Source organism: Haemaphysalis longicornis, unplaced genomic scaffold (assembly GCF_048455015.1).
Source record: "Haemaphysalis longicornis isolate Haplotype H1 unplaced genomic scaffold, Haemaphysalis longicornis Haplotype H1 scaffold_4, whole genome shotgun sequence".
In the NCBI taxonomy this organism is placed as follows: domain Eukaryota; kingdom Metazoa; phylum Arthropoda; class Arachnida; order Ixodida; family Ixodidae; genus Haemaphysalis; species Haemaphysalis longicornis.
The window spans coordinates 47,494,858-47,511,141 of record NW_027526361.1 but is presented as its reverse complement, the minus strand read 5'-3'; the positions used below and the strand labels follow the sequence as shown (position 1 = coordinate 47,511,141).

General features: G+C 50.7%; 1 protein-coding gene across 3 annotated transcripts in view; it reads right to left on the bottom strand.

The window, feature by feature from the left end:
• LOC144178644 (semaphorin-5A-like) overlaps window positions 1-11,963 on the bottom strand; it is a 179,877-nt gene extending 167,914 nt beyond the window's left edge. The window contains exons 1-2 of one of the 3 annotated variants that reach the window (XM_077706648.1): window positions 11,750-11,963; window positions 11,576-11,665 (exon numbers count right to left, since the gene is read on the bottom strand). The gene's annotated coding sequence lies outside the window, so the exon portion shown is untranslated. Of the gene's footprint in view, window positions 1-11,575 lie in introns of all 3 variants that reach the window. The other 2 variants (XM_077706647.1, XM_077706649.1) reach the window with 2 other exon arrangements.
• Between the last annotated feature and the right edge of the window lie 4,321 nt (window positions 11,964-16,284).

The following is a 16,284-nucleotide window of genomic DNA, read 5'->3' as shown; positions in this document are numbered from 1 at the left end:
AGCAGTAATATTTGACTTCGGTCTTTAGGGGATGCCTAATCAAGCTACTGCGTGCGCTTGTTGACTACGCGGTAAAGGCATTACAGATTTGACTTTGAAGGCGCATTTGAGTCGGCATGCGCAGAAAGAGCAAAAAGGCGGGTATTTTAAAACAGGTGTGAGGGTGGAAGCTATAGTTAGTAAACCATAATGCTCACAGCGCAAAGCAAAAAAAAAAGGGAACCGACAACAGGCAGAAAAGAACAACAAACAACGCTTGCTTGATGTCCTTTTGTATATACGTTGTCTGCTTTTTTTTTTTTTTTTGCGCTGTGAGCGTTATGGTTTAAAACAAGTTTATGGTCCTGTGCACAAGCATCTAAGAGCACGATCGCCGAGAAAAAAAACCCTCATTTAACCCCGATATCAGAAGCACTTGCGGGCTTTGGAACACAAACTGAGACGCAAAGTGGGCAAAACTGGCAGCCACGGCAGCGATAGAACTGCCAGGGGCCAATAGAGCGACGTCAAGGGAACTGGCGACTGCAACTCGACCTTTCATGGCAGATCTTGCACAAAATGGTTGCCCTTTTGTGACCGTTCGCGATCATCTGTCAGGAGAATAAAACCGTGTCAACTGCGGCCTTTGGAAGTGCCATAAATAAAGCGTGAGACATTGCGGCGCAGAGAAAAAACAGCCGGATGTGGATGTCCGCTGGCCGTTCAGCAGAGCTCATGCATCCAACACTCCTCCAAGGCCATGACTCGCCTTCGGACTGTGGGCCTCTTCAAACACGATTTTGCACGTTTCAGCTTTTGCATTCAATGGCTTGCAAGTGCATTCGTCCGGACAGAAACCGAGCTGAAGCCAGGGTGCCTTTCGATGCCCTGCTCATTTAGGTCGGAAATACTGAATTTGAGGGTGTGACGCTAGATAGCATGTGCATTGCGGACCGAAAGTCTTTCCACTTTTGAAATACTCGTTCGAAAGGGTAAATTTTGTTGAGCGTGGATATAAGAAAAGTAAAAACAAAACAACGTGAGCGCTTTACGTGGGCTTTAGCCCTGCGTTGGTTTTCCTCTCTTCTGCTCCACTACCGTGAAGCCACCGTGAAGCCGATGATTGTACGAGAAACGTTAGCATAATATAATCCTTCGGTGTCCAGCCGAAGCTAGAACTTAGAAGTATCTAAGGGCTCTGATTCTACCCGACATCGCCCAGTACTACCTGACATTTCCTATCTAATATACTGCACAATGCCCGTCCCGACTCATTTGCATTTCCTAACACATCGCGAATTTTCAACACACCGAAGTGTAGGGCACGCTACGTTCAGAGCAGGCAGGAAAGAGAAGGGGGCGTTAGAAAGAGGAGACACGCTATTCGCGCCACGGGCCGGTCAAAACTGAAGGCAGTTAGTTCCGTGCATTGTGCGGCGGAATCACGGGGACGGCTGATAAGAGGCCCGCACTCTGCGATATGCATACTTGACTGTCAAGCCGCGTCCAAGCGCCTATGGTTTCTTCACCCGAGCTGCAGCTTATCTTTTCACCGTTGCAGGCGACTTTCGCCGATCCTCCGCGAACAGCACGCCGGCCACGATGAGTGCCAGAAAGCGTATGCGATAAGTGAGTGCTCGGCCAGCGAGATAGCGCCTGTAATGGCGTTGCTGGCATTTTGCGACAGGCCGATCCCGTCCTTGCGCCTCGAAGCGAGCGAGCGAGAGGTCACCGCTAGGAAAGACCCGGAATCACCTCCAACGACGCGGTCGGCACGTTCGCAGCGACTCGCGCCAACGGAGGATCACCGCCAGCGTCCAGCGATGCTTCCCGAGCGTACGCTGCTCACGTGGCATTAGCGCGTAGCTGTGTATGTTACGAGAGAGGACACGATGTCAACAAAGCTCCTCTTCCACGCACATAATTTTTTTTTTAAATATCGCGCATCTATTATTCTGTGTCTGCGAAGTCCGTAATGTTTGCGGCGACATCTTGGCGCGCAAGTAGGCCAGCAAACGCGATCCATGTGCGTCTAAAGGGAATAAATACCCACACACAGTGGCATTTTCTGAATGCGCAAGTGGCCGCTCAAGAGCGCAGGGTCACGAAGCTTCGTGTATTTATTTATTTGTTTGCACACACACAAAAGCACGATTATGCACGCATCAGGACTGAAAGTGACACTGCTGGCGAATGAAAGGGTGAACGAAAGGCATTTTGAGCGGGCGCCAAGTGAATTGAAAAGAAACGGATGGCTACACCGGCTGGGGACCCACAAGTTAAATCCTTTTCCTTTTGCTTCTTCGAAGCGCTGGAAGCGGGAGGTGCTGCTGTCTGGCTGGCCCATATCCTCGGAGGAGGCACTGCCGCTTGTTTCTGCCTCCGAGTATAGCCGGCGGCCGAGGCCTTGACTCGAAGAGGCCAAACGCGGAGACGGCGCAGCACATGGCAGCGCCGCCCTTGCATTGAGCCGCAGCTTGGCAATATTTGCATGCCATTAGCATGCCGCTTGGGCAGCGGCCGCCGCGTATCGCTCGGAGCAATCTCTCGTCGGGTGAGAGACGAAAGGCTTTTCCCGATGGTGCGTCCTCTCTTTTCTCCGGAGCGCTGGTCGCTTGCTTTCTTTGGCCCGCGGAAGCCGTCGGCTGACCTGCGCGGCCTGGTTGGTTCTCGTCACTGTGCTGCACGCACGGGATGTGCTACCAGACGCCGCACGCCTTTTCGGACCGGCTACATTTGCCTGCTTCTTACTGTCGTTTTTTTTTTTCTTCTCCACAGGACTTTGCGCACGCACTTCACCAAGCATCAGCAGGAGCAGTGAAAAGACTGGGCACGGTGACCTTGTAACTTACTGAGCGCCGGTTCTGAGCACGCTTTAAGACGTTGTACCAACATCCCGAAATCTGACCCTTCCCTCTTTGTAGAACCCTGGGATATTTCAAGATGATTGATAAAAGATCGACTGCAAGTTCCTTGATGATTCAATACAATTGTTTCTCCAGCCAACAACTGCATGAAGAGTTAATTGTACTAATCAACCCGAAGTCTCCGATTTCTGACTCGCGGACGCGGCGGCTCACGTATACTTTATGGGTAAATTCCAAGTCCGTTGCGACGTTTTATGACGTCACCGAGAGTAGTATCACGTGACAGCGTTATCACGCCCTCGCGATGGCATGGCGACTCTTGTTACGTCATTCATCTAATGTAACCGTAGATACCGCAGTGCCCCTTTTAGATTTCTAAACAGGAAAGTGATTGTGAGGTTTCTTGTACTCGTTAAGGCCCAGAAAAACTGCAGTATTAGAGCAGTCTGTCGATGGGCAGCGGCAACTGGCGCCCGCCTTGGCAACGTTTACCTTTAGCGGAGTGAGCAGACCCGTTGCGTTACCTTTTAGGAACCCGAGAAGATTTTCCCACCGCACAACGCCAAATATGAAACAACAACAAAAAGAGTATTGCCACCTGTAAAGGCTGCATTTCCGTGAGCATGAAATTTCGGGGGAAATCACCAGCGAGATTTGTTGCCTTCACTCTCTTTCTGCAGAGCATGCGCCGTGATCGTACGATACCACTGACGGAGACAAGGAAACGGCAGACTCACGCTTCCAGCGGCTCGGTTGAGAGAAGTATACCCCCCCTCCCCCCATCTCTAGATACAGTAAACCCTCGTTTAATGATGCTCTCAGGACAAAAAAACTAGCTTTGTTGCAAGCGATACTTCGTTAAAAGCGGGTGTGATTTACTTTTTGCGCAGTGCAGTGGGAACCGTCAAACACTTCGAGTGAAGCTGTAGTTGTAAAATCTGGGTTTACTGCACCGCGACAGAACGCCTTGCGCAATTGTTCTTATAAAAATTGTCATATTACAACGCGTATAACGGGGGCGCAATCGGAAAGGCAGACTGTGTCTCGAGGTGCTGTTGAACACATCGTCGGTGTCCTTGACAGTGAAGACGCGGCTAAGAGATTCCGCCGCCGCACGTCGAGGTTGACGTTTCAATTTCCGTTCACACGTAACGCCACTTCCCTGAGCAAAATGACGCCCTCATCTCGCCCAGCCAAGATATTTAGGTTGCAGCAAAGCACGGTGGGCGTCCCAAACAGCAAGCTCGGGACGAAGGAACGCGATGGTATGCGTACCGATGGTCCATAGCCCACGCGTACCTGCGGGATGGGAAAGAACCTACGCGCCATTATTATTTATTGCCCTCGAAACCTCCTCACGCGCGAATGCGTCTGTATGGTGATATGCTTTAGGAAAGCCCGCAGAGCCCAGTGCGCAGTGGTTCGCAGGGGGGCCAGCCTGGCCGAAGCGGCGCTAATGCCTTCTGGTTTTCGTTTTCGAAGGCCCGTGCGATCAGCTCACCGGGACGATTAGGGTCAGCCACGCGCGGTATATGCACGCGCGCAGACGTCGTAAGGCGCTTCTCTCGCATCGGCCGGCGCGCGCTTGGCCCACCAGCTAATTGGGGCCCCCGCAACGCCTAATGGAAGAAAGTTCTCTCCGAGCTAATGAAAAAGGGAATGGCGGGGGACAATAGCGGGCACGAAAGTGATGCTCTTGGAACGTGGCCACCGTTGAACGACACATTTCCGCGTCGGAGGTGTGACGACTATTTGGCATAAGGGCCTCACTACGTCGCCGTGTGAGGGCGGCCATCGCCTGGAGAAACCTTCGTCCGCTTGGCAATGATCGCACAGGGAAGTTGATCATTCTCGAACGAGATATATGGCATGTACCTAATCCTCCTCGCTCGCGCTGGAGGACGAGGCAGTATCGCACGCAGCGAGATGCGCTGAGTTATCCGAGACTTCAATGCGAAGTTGCTCGCTGAAAATTGGGCTTACCGTTTGAAAAGTGTCTAGACCCGCGCTATGCTACGGTTCACGCCTTTTGACGGTCTGTGTTGCAGAACAAGTACGCGGGAAACTAAGCACTCCAGCATTCGAGGGACGCGGATGCTCGGATTTTATTTTAACACGCACTGAGAATACGATGTTGCCGATAGCGACTTCAGAACTGCGGGACCACACACACTAAACTTTTTTGACACCATTTTTGGCGGAAAAAGGTGTAAAAATCTTGTACTTTTGCACACAAAAAGGATTTTGCCTAATATGGGTGTAAGGATAAAAAACGATGTGCTTGTGACCACCCCAAATGACGGGTGTAAGGCTGCTTGACACCCTAAAATAAGGGTGTGGGCAACACAGCTGCGCGTGATTGTGTGGATCGGCTGAGCACGCAGCACAACACACAGACACATTCAACACGCACAAGTCTCACTTGGACCACAGATGACTTGAGCAAGAAAACCAACAGGATGTACGAGGAGAGCGAGTATATGCTCACTCACCTTACAGCTACATCAGCTCTTCTTACTTTTATAGCCAGCAGAGAAAATTCATTTGCTAGTGGGCTTGTCACAAAATCAAATATTTTAGCGGTAATATTGGAATTATGTATTTTAATGTCAGCGTATACAAGTCAGCATGCGGATTGGCAAAGCCCTTGATTGCAAGGGAGAGCGGGAAACATGCTGTAGTTATTATGTTCGATAAGTCATAGAATTTTATTGAGTACCAAACATCTGTTCCACACCCTTTCAACACCCTTCAAGAAGGGTGTTCATTATTTAAACACTCGTTTTGCTACACGGGTGTAAAGCTACAAATTCGGGCCATGGAACCTCCCAGTCGAAAATGACGACAAGGAAAATTTGTGTAGTTTTGTCGTATTTTCGCGTGTCCCATCTTGTCGTATTCTTATCGTGTCGGAATTTAGGTGTTCTGTCGTGTGTCGTATTCCTGTCCTATTTTTTATATTCCGTCGTGCCGAATTCCTGTCTTGTCGTGATCCTGATGTTCCATAAGTTGTTGCACATGGTTTGAATGTTATTGCCCATTGTGAAGAGTAGCGTAAATGGCAGTTCTGTTGTGACTACAGGAATGTTTGTCGCTGTGAAAATTGACTTTGTCGTTACGACAGAAATCTGTGTCGTAACAACAGATGGCTTTTTCATAACAACAGGAATTCTGTTGTTACAACAAAGTCTTTTGTCGTACGACAGGAATTCTTGTTAGGTTTTTGCGGTATTTCTGTTGTGATTTTAGACTGGGGTGGACTTGAACATTTTCTACGAGCGGGACGATGTTTTGTAACTCCTGATGTTTAAAACAATACGAATTAGCAGAATTTATTAAAACCGAAGTTGTTTAAACTTGGGCTTGTTGAGGTATCGTTAGCAAAAAAAAAAAAGAAATACCAAGAAAAACCTGTGCAACCTGTAAAGGGTGCACCAGTGCAGATAGGGTATTATAGCAGTGAAGCCGACTTTTCCGCCTGCTCGAGTGTGAGCACAAGGGGCATATGCGTATGCGCACCCTTTGCTATACCATTTTAAAGGTGATAGTATTTTGTGGGCTGCTAAAATGCAAAAAAAAAAATGCCGCAGCTTGCGTTTGTGGGACAAGGCTTGAGAAACAGCGGAGCTGGGGGTCAACCTAGGTTGTTTCTCCCTGGGATCCGCTGTCAGTAAGCAAAATGTCTTCATGACTTCCCAAAAACCTTATTCCATCTATATTACACCTTTTTTGGGCGATAAAAGTGTAAAATGTGTGCAGGTGGATCGGTCAGTCCGCTTACAGCACGTCGAGTACATGAACGCCCACGAAAAGTGCAGCACAAGAACTTATTTGAAAGTTTGTTCAGTAGAGAATTCAGGTGTGTTCTTCAAGCTGGAAATATCTCTAAATTGACTTGCTAACTCGTCTTTTTCGGCTTCCCGGTGAGGTGACAGTTTTCGGTGAATTAGATAAGACTACACTCCACTTCACAAGCGGTGTGCAGCACTGCGGATGCTTTATGGCTCTCAACCAATCCACGCAATGAGGGCGTCTAGCTCATTGTGTTCATCTTACGGAGGCCGGCTGAAGAAATGCAGCAACGGGTGTTTAAGGCCTTGAAAGTACGTTTCCGTCTCACCGACGTGCAGGTGGAACCGCCGCGGTACACCACGCAGCCTCTACTCTGATGCACGCAGCTTGTGAAATCGGCTATAGGTTCGGTAGCAATGCGGGTAGCCTCACCGAACGAATTTGAATCCCACAGCCTATCTATCTACCGTGCCTACTTCGGTGATGTTCGGATTCTTGTGCAATACGCGCGTGATCTCGATGTTACACTAACGGCCTCCCTTCGACCACCTCTCCCTCCTTCCCGCCATTAAGAAGGCTACCGAGTCCTATCATGGCATCAAAATGAATTGCGCAGATGGCACCAAACGCCCCCTCCCGTTGATTGAAGAGATTGCAAAACAGAGAGACCGGGCCTCCGCAGATAAGCTGCATGAAATCTCACACTGGTAAGGTCCACGGAAGATGGCCATCCCTTGGTGGGAGTGGTCGTTGTCACCCGGCCTGCGGGCGCATCCAGTGAAGAGAAGCCTCGCGGGCGGGCAGGCATTCTCGGAAAATTGCGCTTCCCGCAAACACCGCGTAAAGGTGCAAGGTACGACGATGCACCACCCAGCGCTCCTCTGACCGCCGCTATTATCATCCGCACCCAGACTCCCCCTCCCTTTCATTCCCCTCAACAGCCTCGCGTTCGCCGTGCCGAAGGACCCGCCGGTCGGTTTTCCAGGCTTGGCGCGTTCCTTCACCAATCCATCTCACTTCTCCCGTGCCGCGCCTGTCTAATGACGGTATTTATACACGTTAGCGACGTAAGGCGACCTCGATTTAATGGGCTTCTCTATGCGTTTGGTACTATAGGAGAACGTAGAAGTTGCGGCTAATTCTCGATCGCATATTCCCGCTAAAGAGAGCCTAACGCGCGGCCAAGCCGCAGGCCTTTCCGAGCTGCAAAATTGCTAGCGCTTGATCACACAATGCGCGGCCGAGTCGCACGGGAGCCGGTTGAGCATGAAGCCTTCTCTTGTTTGATTCATCGGTTTTCGCGTGACCACTGTTGGCAAAAATGCTGTGTAAGATGTATCAACCTCCCATAGATACAGGAGGTTATGTTGGCGCCATTTAATCACTTGCAGGCCGACTGCCGCAAAATGCTCCCAATACGTGGTCGAAGGCTCTGGTGTTTATTGTAAGGGCGGTGCGTACAGGTCCTCCTTAGCGGACATAAAGTTCCGAGCGAACGCCCACCCCCGAAACTTCGCCCAACCCCTTTTAGGGGTGAAATATTCAATTCACCAAAAGACCCCAATGATCGCCCACTTCCTAAAATCAACGCTTTTAGCGCCGATGTGTGAACACAACGAACGCAAATAATTTATTTATGTGTTGACGTGGTCGCTTATTTGTCCTTCCCGCACTTGAGCCGACCTAATGTTCCCCATCTGGTACTTTTTTCTTGATATCTCCCCAATTTTGGTTGGCGGTGTGGCCACTTGTTGCTAGTTTTTCGCACGGTACCCGAAAGATCGCCCATCCCGTATTTTTCGCTTGATATCTCTGTACTTTGGTTGGTTGTTCTTTCGGAACTGTACGGTAGTTCACTGCTGAAAATTTTGATAAATAATCGAAACGAACTACAAACTAACTTTTACGAGGCCATGCTTATGCTGTACCGGCACTGATACCTTTGTTAAAGCGAACCTTTCCGTGCCTCACTTGTGCCAAAACTCCCTTCAGGAAAGCCAACTTTACAAGATGGGTTTCACAAGCAATGATGATGATAAGCGAGGGCAGATCAAGCGCCTCAAAAGAAAAAAAAAAAAAACGCTCCCCACGGTAAAAATCGAACCTGGGTCCCTCGCGTTATGAAGCCGACGTCTATCCGGTTTCGCCATTCCGACATGGTCAGTTCGGTTTGGACTTTGTCCTTTGACTCAGGTTGCATGGTAGAGAGCCTCTCGTTTGAACCTCTCTTAAGAAAGGGGCTGTGATTTTTTTTTCTCTCCCCTACCATCCTTATAGGCCTCTGAGCCAGCCCTATTCCTAATAAAGTTACATCTATCTATCTATCTCTCCCCTACGAAAGCTTATGGGTGTGAACTTGAATCCCTTAAAGTGCTTCGCAATGTCTTCACTTTGTTTAGCTCGCCATGAATGCGAAACAAAACGCGCCTATGCAACCCTCCAGCACACTCACGTATTAAAAAAAAAAACGATGAACAGAAAGCTGCCGATTCCGGAAGCTATCACTCATTGGAACGTGAAAAGGGTTCGTTCAGAGGTTACAGCGCGTCAGGAGGTCCACTCTCTTCTGTTGTGAGGATCAAAGGAGACGGCGCTCTTTTATTCCAGTCATCTGTCGCAGCTGCGCAGTGAATAGCCGGCGGGGGCCGCTGTTTCCAGGAAGCTGCACGCGCAGCACGTACGCAGGAGATAGATGAACGGCTCTCGCCACAAAAACGCTGCAACAGCAGTAGCCGTCGACAGCGGCAGCGAGCCTTGCAGAGCGTGCCCGTCGGGCGGGGGAGCCTGCCGGCCGGCAGCTGCCTTCGGCCGTCGAAGACCGACTGCTTGGCGAAACGTTACGGCGCCGGAACCGCTTTCGTGGAAAGGGTGGCGTGATCGTGCCGAGGGGAGCTTTTTCCTGCGTCCCTGCTTATGTTTAGGCACGGCTCCGCCGCGCGCGGCCAGCGACCGTGTCGGCCGTCGTCGCTGGGGGCTGAGCGCGGAGGAAAAACAGAGCCCGCCGATCCGCTGCTGACATGGCTTCAGCCCTGAGCGAGCGCGTGGTTCCCCACGGATACAGCGGAAGCTGCGCGTGCAGAGGGATGAAATACGGGAAAACGCTGCCGAGGCTGTCAGCATGCGGAAGGAAAATGGACGCTATGGACACACCGGCGGTTGCGGCGCCCGTGCTCTTTCGTCCGATGCGAGACGTGGGGTACTCGGCAGTGGAGAAACTCCACTTCGTCTATGAAACACTGTGGTGGTGAAGCGCATCACTGGAGTTGCGAACACCACAAAGAACAGTGTTTCGTGCAGACGAGGCTAGGAAACCCCTTCGAGCGCAAGAACGTTTTTGAGCTAGAAGCGTTGCATCGTTAATGTTCTGTGTAAAAAGCGTCCTTCCCAGGCCGTTTCTCGACCTCGTGCTACTTTTTGATGGCAGGAATGGACCAGCCGTGAGAGCAGCGGGGTTTACTGGCACAGTAAGGTAGGTTGGCAACGTTCGTGATTGCAAGTCGCTTAAAAGGAAACAAAACTAAACAGTTTTGTGAACAAAACTAAATAGTTTTGTGAATAGGACAGCGCAGTAAAGGAAGTTTTGATGAATAAAAGACGCTGCAGATACCTGTCTGTACCCTTTAAAGAGGTCACGCTGTACACCGGAAGTGAATCCTTAAAAAAGGGAAACAAACGGGCCGGAATCGTTGCGGCTGCGGTGCTAATAAGGCAATTAGTCGCGTCAAGTCAGTCATTACGTTATGAAGGATGCCGTGTAAGAACGCTCTGGGAAACATTGCTGTGGGCAGCATCAAAATTTAAGTATGCCGGCACATTTGAAAATTGTATAAACAAGCCATCGCTGTTGCAGAGGGCTCAAACTTTCGTCCGCGTGAAGAGCAATGCAGTTTCTAGAGCACTGAGATTGGTGCTTGGTACCTTGCTACACCGAGAGAACTGATAGAGTGCCCTCGCGCGCCCCCGCGCGAGCATCAAGGCACCCTAGGAACTGATGCCACGCCCACTGAGGAAATATCGACGGTTACGCACGCACACGGTATGGTTTAAGAACTGCCTCACCAACCAGCGCTTGTAAGGAGGCAAACACGATTTTGATGCCAAGAGTAGCCGAAAAGTTTGTATTCTCTTGCATATTTTCGTAGACTGGAAGAAGCTGAAATGTTTAGTTTAGGCAATTCCTTCACTCATCGAAAACAGTAGGAACCAGTAGTAATGTTTCTAATGCGGTTTTGAGACACCACATTTGCTGTCTATGAAGCATGAGCCTTTGAAGCAGTAAATGTGCACCTCCTTTCAAAGTTTATAACAGCTAATTTTTGAAGAGGTGGCGAGCATTTAGGCAGGAAAGAAATATTCTTCTCCCTGCTTGCTTCACATTTTCGAGAGCCCCAGACGGAATGCCTGTTCGCCGCAAATACGTCTGCGTTATATAGACTGGCTAGGGGATGCGACCGGCAGGCATGGGCCGTCAGAGTTTCGAAGTCATTTGCCGTTTCTTGCATGCCAAGCCCTGCTTCAAGCTCCAAGGCAGCTCCATGCTTACGCCCCTAGCCCGAACGGTCGCAGTCCGCTAGTCGCGAGCTGTTCTCCTTGCTCAGCGCGCAGTTCAAATCCATCACGGCTTGAAGCTTGCTCTCAATTGACTCTCAGTTGTGCCTTTTTTACGCGTTGCTTAGCGCGGGTGGACATTCCGCGGGCCGCTGACCACGTTTTGTTGGCAGCTGTCCGCAGCAGTGACAGCAGCTGGGCAAGATCCGGGCCAACTCGAAGGACGACGCGGGTCGCTGGCCCCCCTCCGTTCCCGGGGCGCAGCCGAATCCACGTGAAAAAGGCAGGGCGCGCAGCGCCATGCCAACGACTTCTCCGAGCCACCTCTCGCGTCCCTACCCGAACACGCCTTCTTGGCGCTCGCAAAGAGGGTAGTGATTGCCGCTTACCTCAGCGGAAACCGCCACGCAATCCCCTTCTGGTGAAGTCACCGGTGTCGCCGCAGGCCGCAACCCGCGGCAGGAAAATCCACCACTACACTGGAACAACACCGAAGCGACGGGATGGTGAAAAAGAAAAAAAGAAACAAAAAGAGTGTAGGAAGTTGAGCACTGAAGTCGCACCAAAATCCGGAGACCCTAGGAGGGACGCCAAGAGGTCTGTGTCGTGACACGGCGGGAGTAATCCTAATGATGCGTCGACGAGGACACACCGCCGCGGTCACGGACCGCACGCGAGAAGGCCGAGCACGGGGCGATAGCGTCGACAGAGGAGCAAGGCAGTCCGCTCGCCAGGCAGCAACCGGCCGAGTGTGTTGCCGTTCGGCGCGCACAAGTTTGCGGCGGACGAGACGAGAGGTGGAGAAGCAGTCGGGGGAGAACTCGCTTCTTTCCTTGCCCCTCTCCCTCTCTTCTCCCCGGGTTTTCTTGCGCTTCCGTGCCCCCGCCGTCGCTCTCCTCCTCCCTGCTCCACGGCTTCCCGTCCGCGCAACACGCGGCTTTCTCCTCCTCCTCCCCCCTCTGCGACCGCGCGGCTTTCTGGACGAGCGGGAGTTTGTTTCGCTCTGGATGACGCTGAACAACGCCCGACTTTTCCGACGCGCTTGGGTCTCTTCGCACCCCCCGCTTTTCCCCTCCAGAACGCACGCCCCACCCGTTCACTTTGGCGTGATTCGTTGTGTTGCTGTTATTTTTTGTTTCATATGCCAGCAGATCACTTCTCGTTCTCATTTTTTTTTTCGTTTCCTTTGTTGCCCGCTTTTTGCAACGCTTGCTTAGTCACCCGATTCGGTGGTTACGCCTTCGCCTCTAAGGAGCGTTCTTCTACGATACGGGGAGTCCTTCCCGTATGAAGTACAACGATTACGTGAGTTAATTTTTTGACCGCTAAGGTCAGGAATCTTGGTAGAGATGATGGAAGATGCATTGCTCTCGCGACGTAATGTGCACCATTGTAGTTGTTCTCACTTCATTCGAGCTGCTTGAATATAATTTTCTAGTTGTGGTAGTTGCAGTAGTGGCAAACGCTTATTATGGCAATAGGAAAATGGAAAAGGGTGGTGGTGAAGCATCCCTAGTCCAGGACGCATCTTGACCGGGCCGACTCGACGGCCCGAGAAACCAAGGCCCTCTGGCGGGCCGAGTCCATAGTTAGCTTGTTACATGCATTGTGGACGCTTGTTACACGCCCACAACGAGGAGGTAGAAAGCATGCTTTCAAAATCAAGAAAACGCTATTCCGAATTATGAACGTTAGTGATTATGGCGTTAGTAAACACTTGTGAAGCCCAGCGTCAAGTTATCAGAAATGGCATAGGCTCCTCGTGAATTACAGTGAAGTGGCAGGAGCTTTGAAGGATTGAGATATACAAATTTTGCGCACGTTGCCAAACTGATGACGACATGTCACCTGCCTCGTGTTTTCCTCAACAAGAGCTAGAGGACTTGTTACCACTATCCACTGCAGTGAATTCTCCGTGAGGCATTTGAGGATTTGGTCTTCCTTCAAAGTTCTACGGTGGCTTGACAAGGCACTTCTCGGCTGTTCCCGAAGGTCCCGAATGCGGTGTATTTATTGCACTGAATCGTACATTCGGCAACACTGGAGCTTATAAAGAACGCTCAGGCCGAAAATCACCAGCATCAGTGGGAAGAGTAACACCACCTGTCAATCACATCCAATCATACTTTTTGCAAGCGCCACCTTAGGATTACTTTAACTGCACTACAAAACCGCGTAAATAGACTCAAAACTTGTGTTGCTATAAAGTTTAAGTGTGGGTTTCTTCGGGCAAGACTGACGACTTGGCTTCTGTAAGAGTACTTGCCAATGCGTAAATGTGGGCTAGTTGGTTCGAACTGTGAAACATGGTTAAGTAGCGCGGTAAGGACGGGACAAAAGTAGAGACCACACAGGACTAGCGCTAGTCCTGTGTGGTCTCCACTTTTGTCCCGTCCTTACCGCGCTACTTAACCATGTTTCTGTGAGAGTTACAGCACGGGGTTAGGGTGGAAGAGGAACTAATGCAGTGGCCGCTTTGTTTCAGCGAGCATCGTTATGATGGGCGTCGAGGCATGCACTTCGGGGGTGATTCTTCTACAAGGGTGTCGAGATTCGCATGCAATTGATGCCGAGCGGTGAAAATAACCCCATGCGGTCCCTATGCGGTTTGACCATATGCGGTCAAAATAAACGTCTTGCAGGGTGGCTTGTTCGCCGATGTAACAAATATCTATACTACTGAGGCACCCGAAAGGAGCAAGAAAACGGGGAACCCCTAGAGAGAGAGAAAGAGGAAAAAAGAGAGAAAGATGACCCTAATAACGCCATGATGCCATGACCTATGGGCCAACGTTTTGATAATTAGCACGCCCCGTAATGGGGCCCTTAGGGCCCACACCGTGACGCAACGTTGTTCTGCATCTACAGGGGGGAAGGGGGGGGGGTAGGGGGTAAAGTGCCCCGACCTCTGTCAAATCACGCTGTACTGAGAAAAAAGTCGACAAAAAGAAATAAAACCAATAATTGCCCATTCCACATTCGAACAAATTTATAGGAACATGAGACGTGTGAGGTCGTGGGTGGGTGCATGCATGTGCACTCGAATGCCGCACGCATTGCTCCTCCACGCCAGGGGTGTCGAACAAGCGTCCCGCGTGAGGCCCGCGGGCCTTTAGATTGCGGCCCGCGGCTTGCTCATGAGCGTCTTCGTTGACTTATTTTTGTTTTTTGGAGTGAATACGTGAGTGCGCGCCTTGCTTGCGTAGCAAAGGACACAAACGGCCAGAGACTGTTCGAGAATGCGTTGATATCGTCTTTCAGGGCTTCACGTTATTAGATTGGACACTCCTCTTCTCCGCTCAAAGGCCAGTCAGCTGAAGCGCCTTTGAGTCGGGTTCACAATGGCCGCAAGCAACTGCCACATGTGAATCAAACACTCTACAGTGCGCACATGGCTGGGGGTCACGGAGAAACTCCCCGCGGCGTTTTATGACCCTGTGAACGGGCCTGCACGTCGCTAATGAGAAGACGGCGGCTTGACCGGAGTTTCCCAGGATTGCTCGAAAGTGCAAAAGTTTCATTGCGTTGTGCGGTGTTTCTGGATAGTTGTTTTCCTGTTCGCCTCCGTGTGAAAGACTTTTAGTGCCCCCAGATGAGACGAAAATGGCGCAGCCGCGCATCGGGCTTTGGGTTCTGGCGCCAACATGCGTCCACGTGCGTTTAGGGGCATGTCGCAGCGTTATTAGGGGCGAAGCACCTTAGGGGGTCAGCCTGTCGGCGTCTCCTGTCGTTTCATGTAGTTACGGTACTAAAACACTGGGACACCCGTCTTCCACCGCCTCGCGCTCGAACGTAACGCGCACTAAACTAACACACCAGGACACTCGTTTTGCAACTCCTCGAAGCTAGAACATGTCATCTCCATGGGCAAAAACGCGTACTCAAAAAAAAAAAGCGCACCGAGACACTCGTATTCCAACACCTCGCACTACTTCTTAGCATACTTCTTGGCATGTTGCGGCGTGTGACACGAAGGCAACTTACGGCGAGTCTGTCTCTCATTTAATTGCTTAAATCCGATTCAACGCAAGAGAGCGCCACCGCCTTAGCGCGCACGCGATTGCTCTTCCCATCGGGGATTCTCCAGCGCCCAATCAGCACGCGCCATGTGGCAAGAGAGAGACTTAAAATCTTTGAATACGCTTATACACTGCATGCTTCGCTCCGCCTGAGGTTTCACGTTAGTGGAGATGGCCTGGGATTATTTGTATGGCCTGGGCAGAGCGACAACACCAACTTTCATCCAGAAATGACGCCGCATGTTTACTAGATGTGAGAAAGGACTTCCAAACGGCAGCGTCTGACACCTGATAGCCCTACCCCCTTTCGTTTTAACCTTTTTCACTGTCTCGGACCTTACGGGAGTACATTTTGTGACTGCATCCCGCTCACTGATGTAAGTTTGAGGACCTTGCTCTTTAAGCGCTCTTTAAAGTGAGGAACAGATAACACAGGCCACATTCCGCTTTAAAAAGAGGGCGGGATTCACGCTTCCATATTACGCCGGGGGGGAAGAGTCCCTGTCTCACAAGAGGAAAAGAATCATGATAGATGTGCTCACGGGCTGATGTGGTCTTACAGAGATCGCGGTTGGTATGTAGCTTCTCAGCCAACCTTTTACAGGGTTTGCGGCGAAGGAATGTTCCGCTTATCAAAAACTTGGGGGATTAAGCTGGAACTTATTGCAGAGACAGACAATGCAAAGAGACTTGTGAAGACGGCGCAGTCTTCACATCAAGGTTTGCGTATCTTTGTGTTGTTTGTCGCTCTAATATGTTCCAGCGCAATCCCTCAAATATGCTATTCAAACTAGCCCGACACGAAGCTTTACTGAATTTTATCAACAATGGTACAGCAGCGCCGAGTTTTTGTTTCAAAAGGATACTTATTTCACTAGCTTTCAACTTGTATCCAGACCCGACTTTGTCCACTTTCCGAAAGTTGGCTTTTTTGCATTAACCATATGTTTGCAGCAAAGCACGCTTGACAGGAAGTTTTCGGATCAGTCCGACCCTGATATTCTGAGTCCTTCCTCCTCTCGAGACTCCACTGAAGGATATTCTCAATAACCAAGGAGATCCTTGGCCGAGTGGAGGGG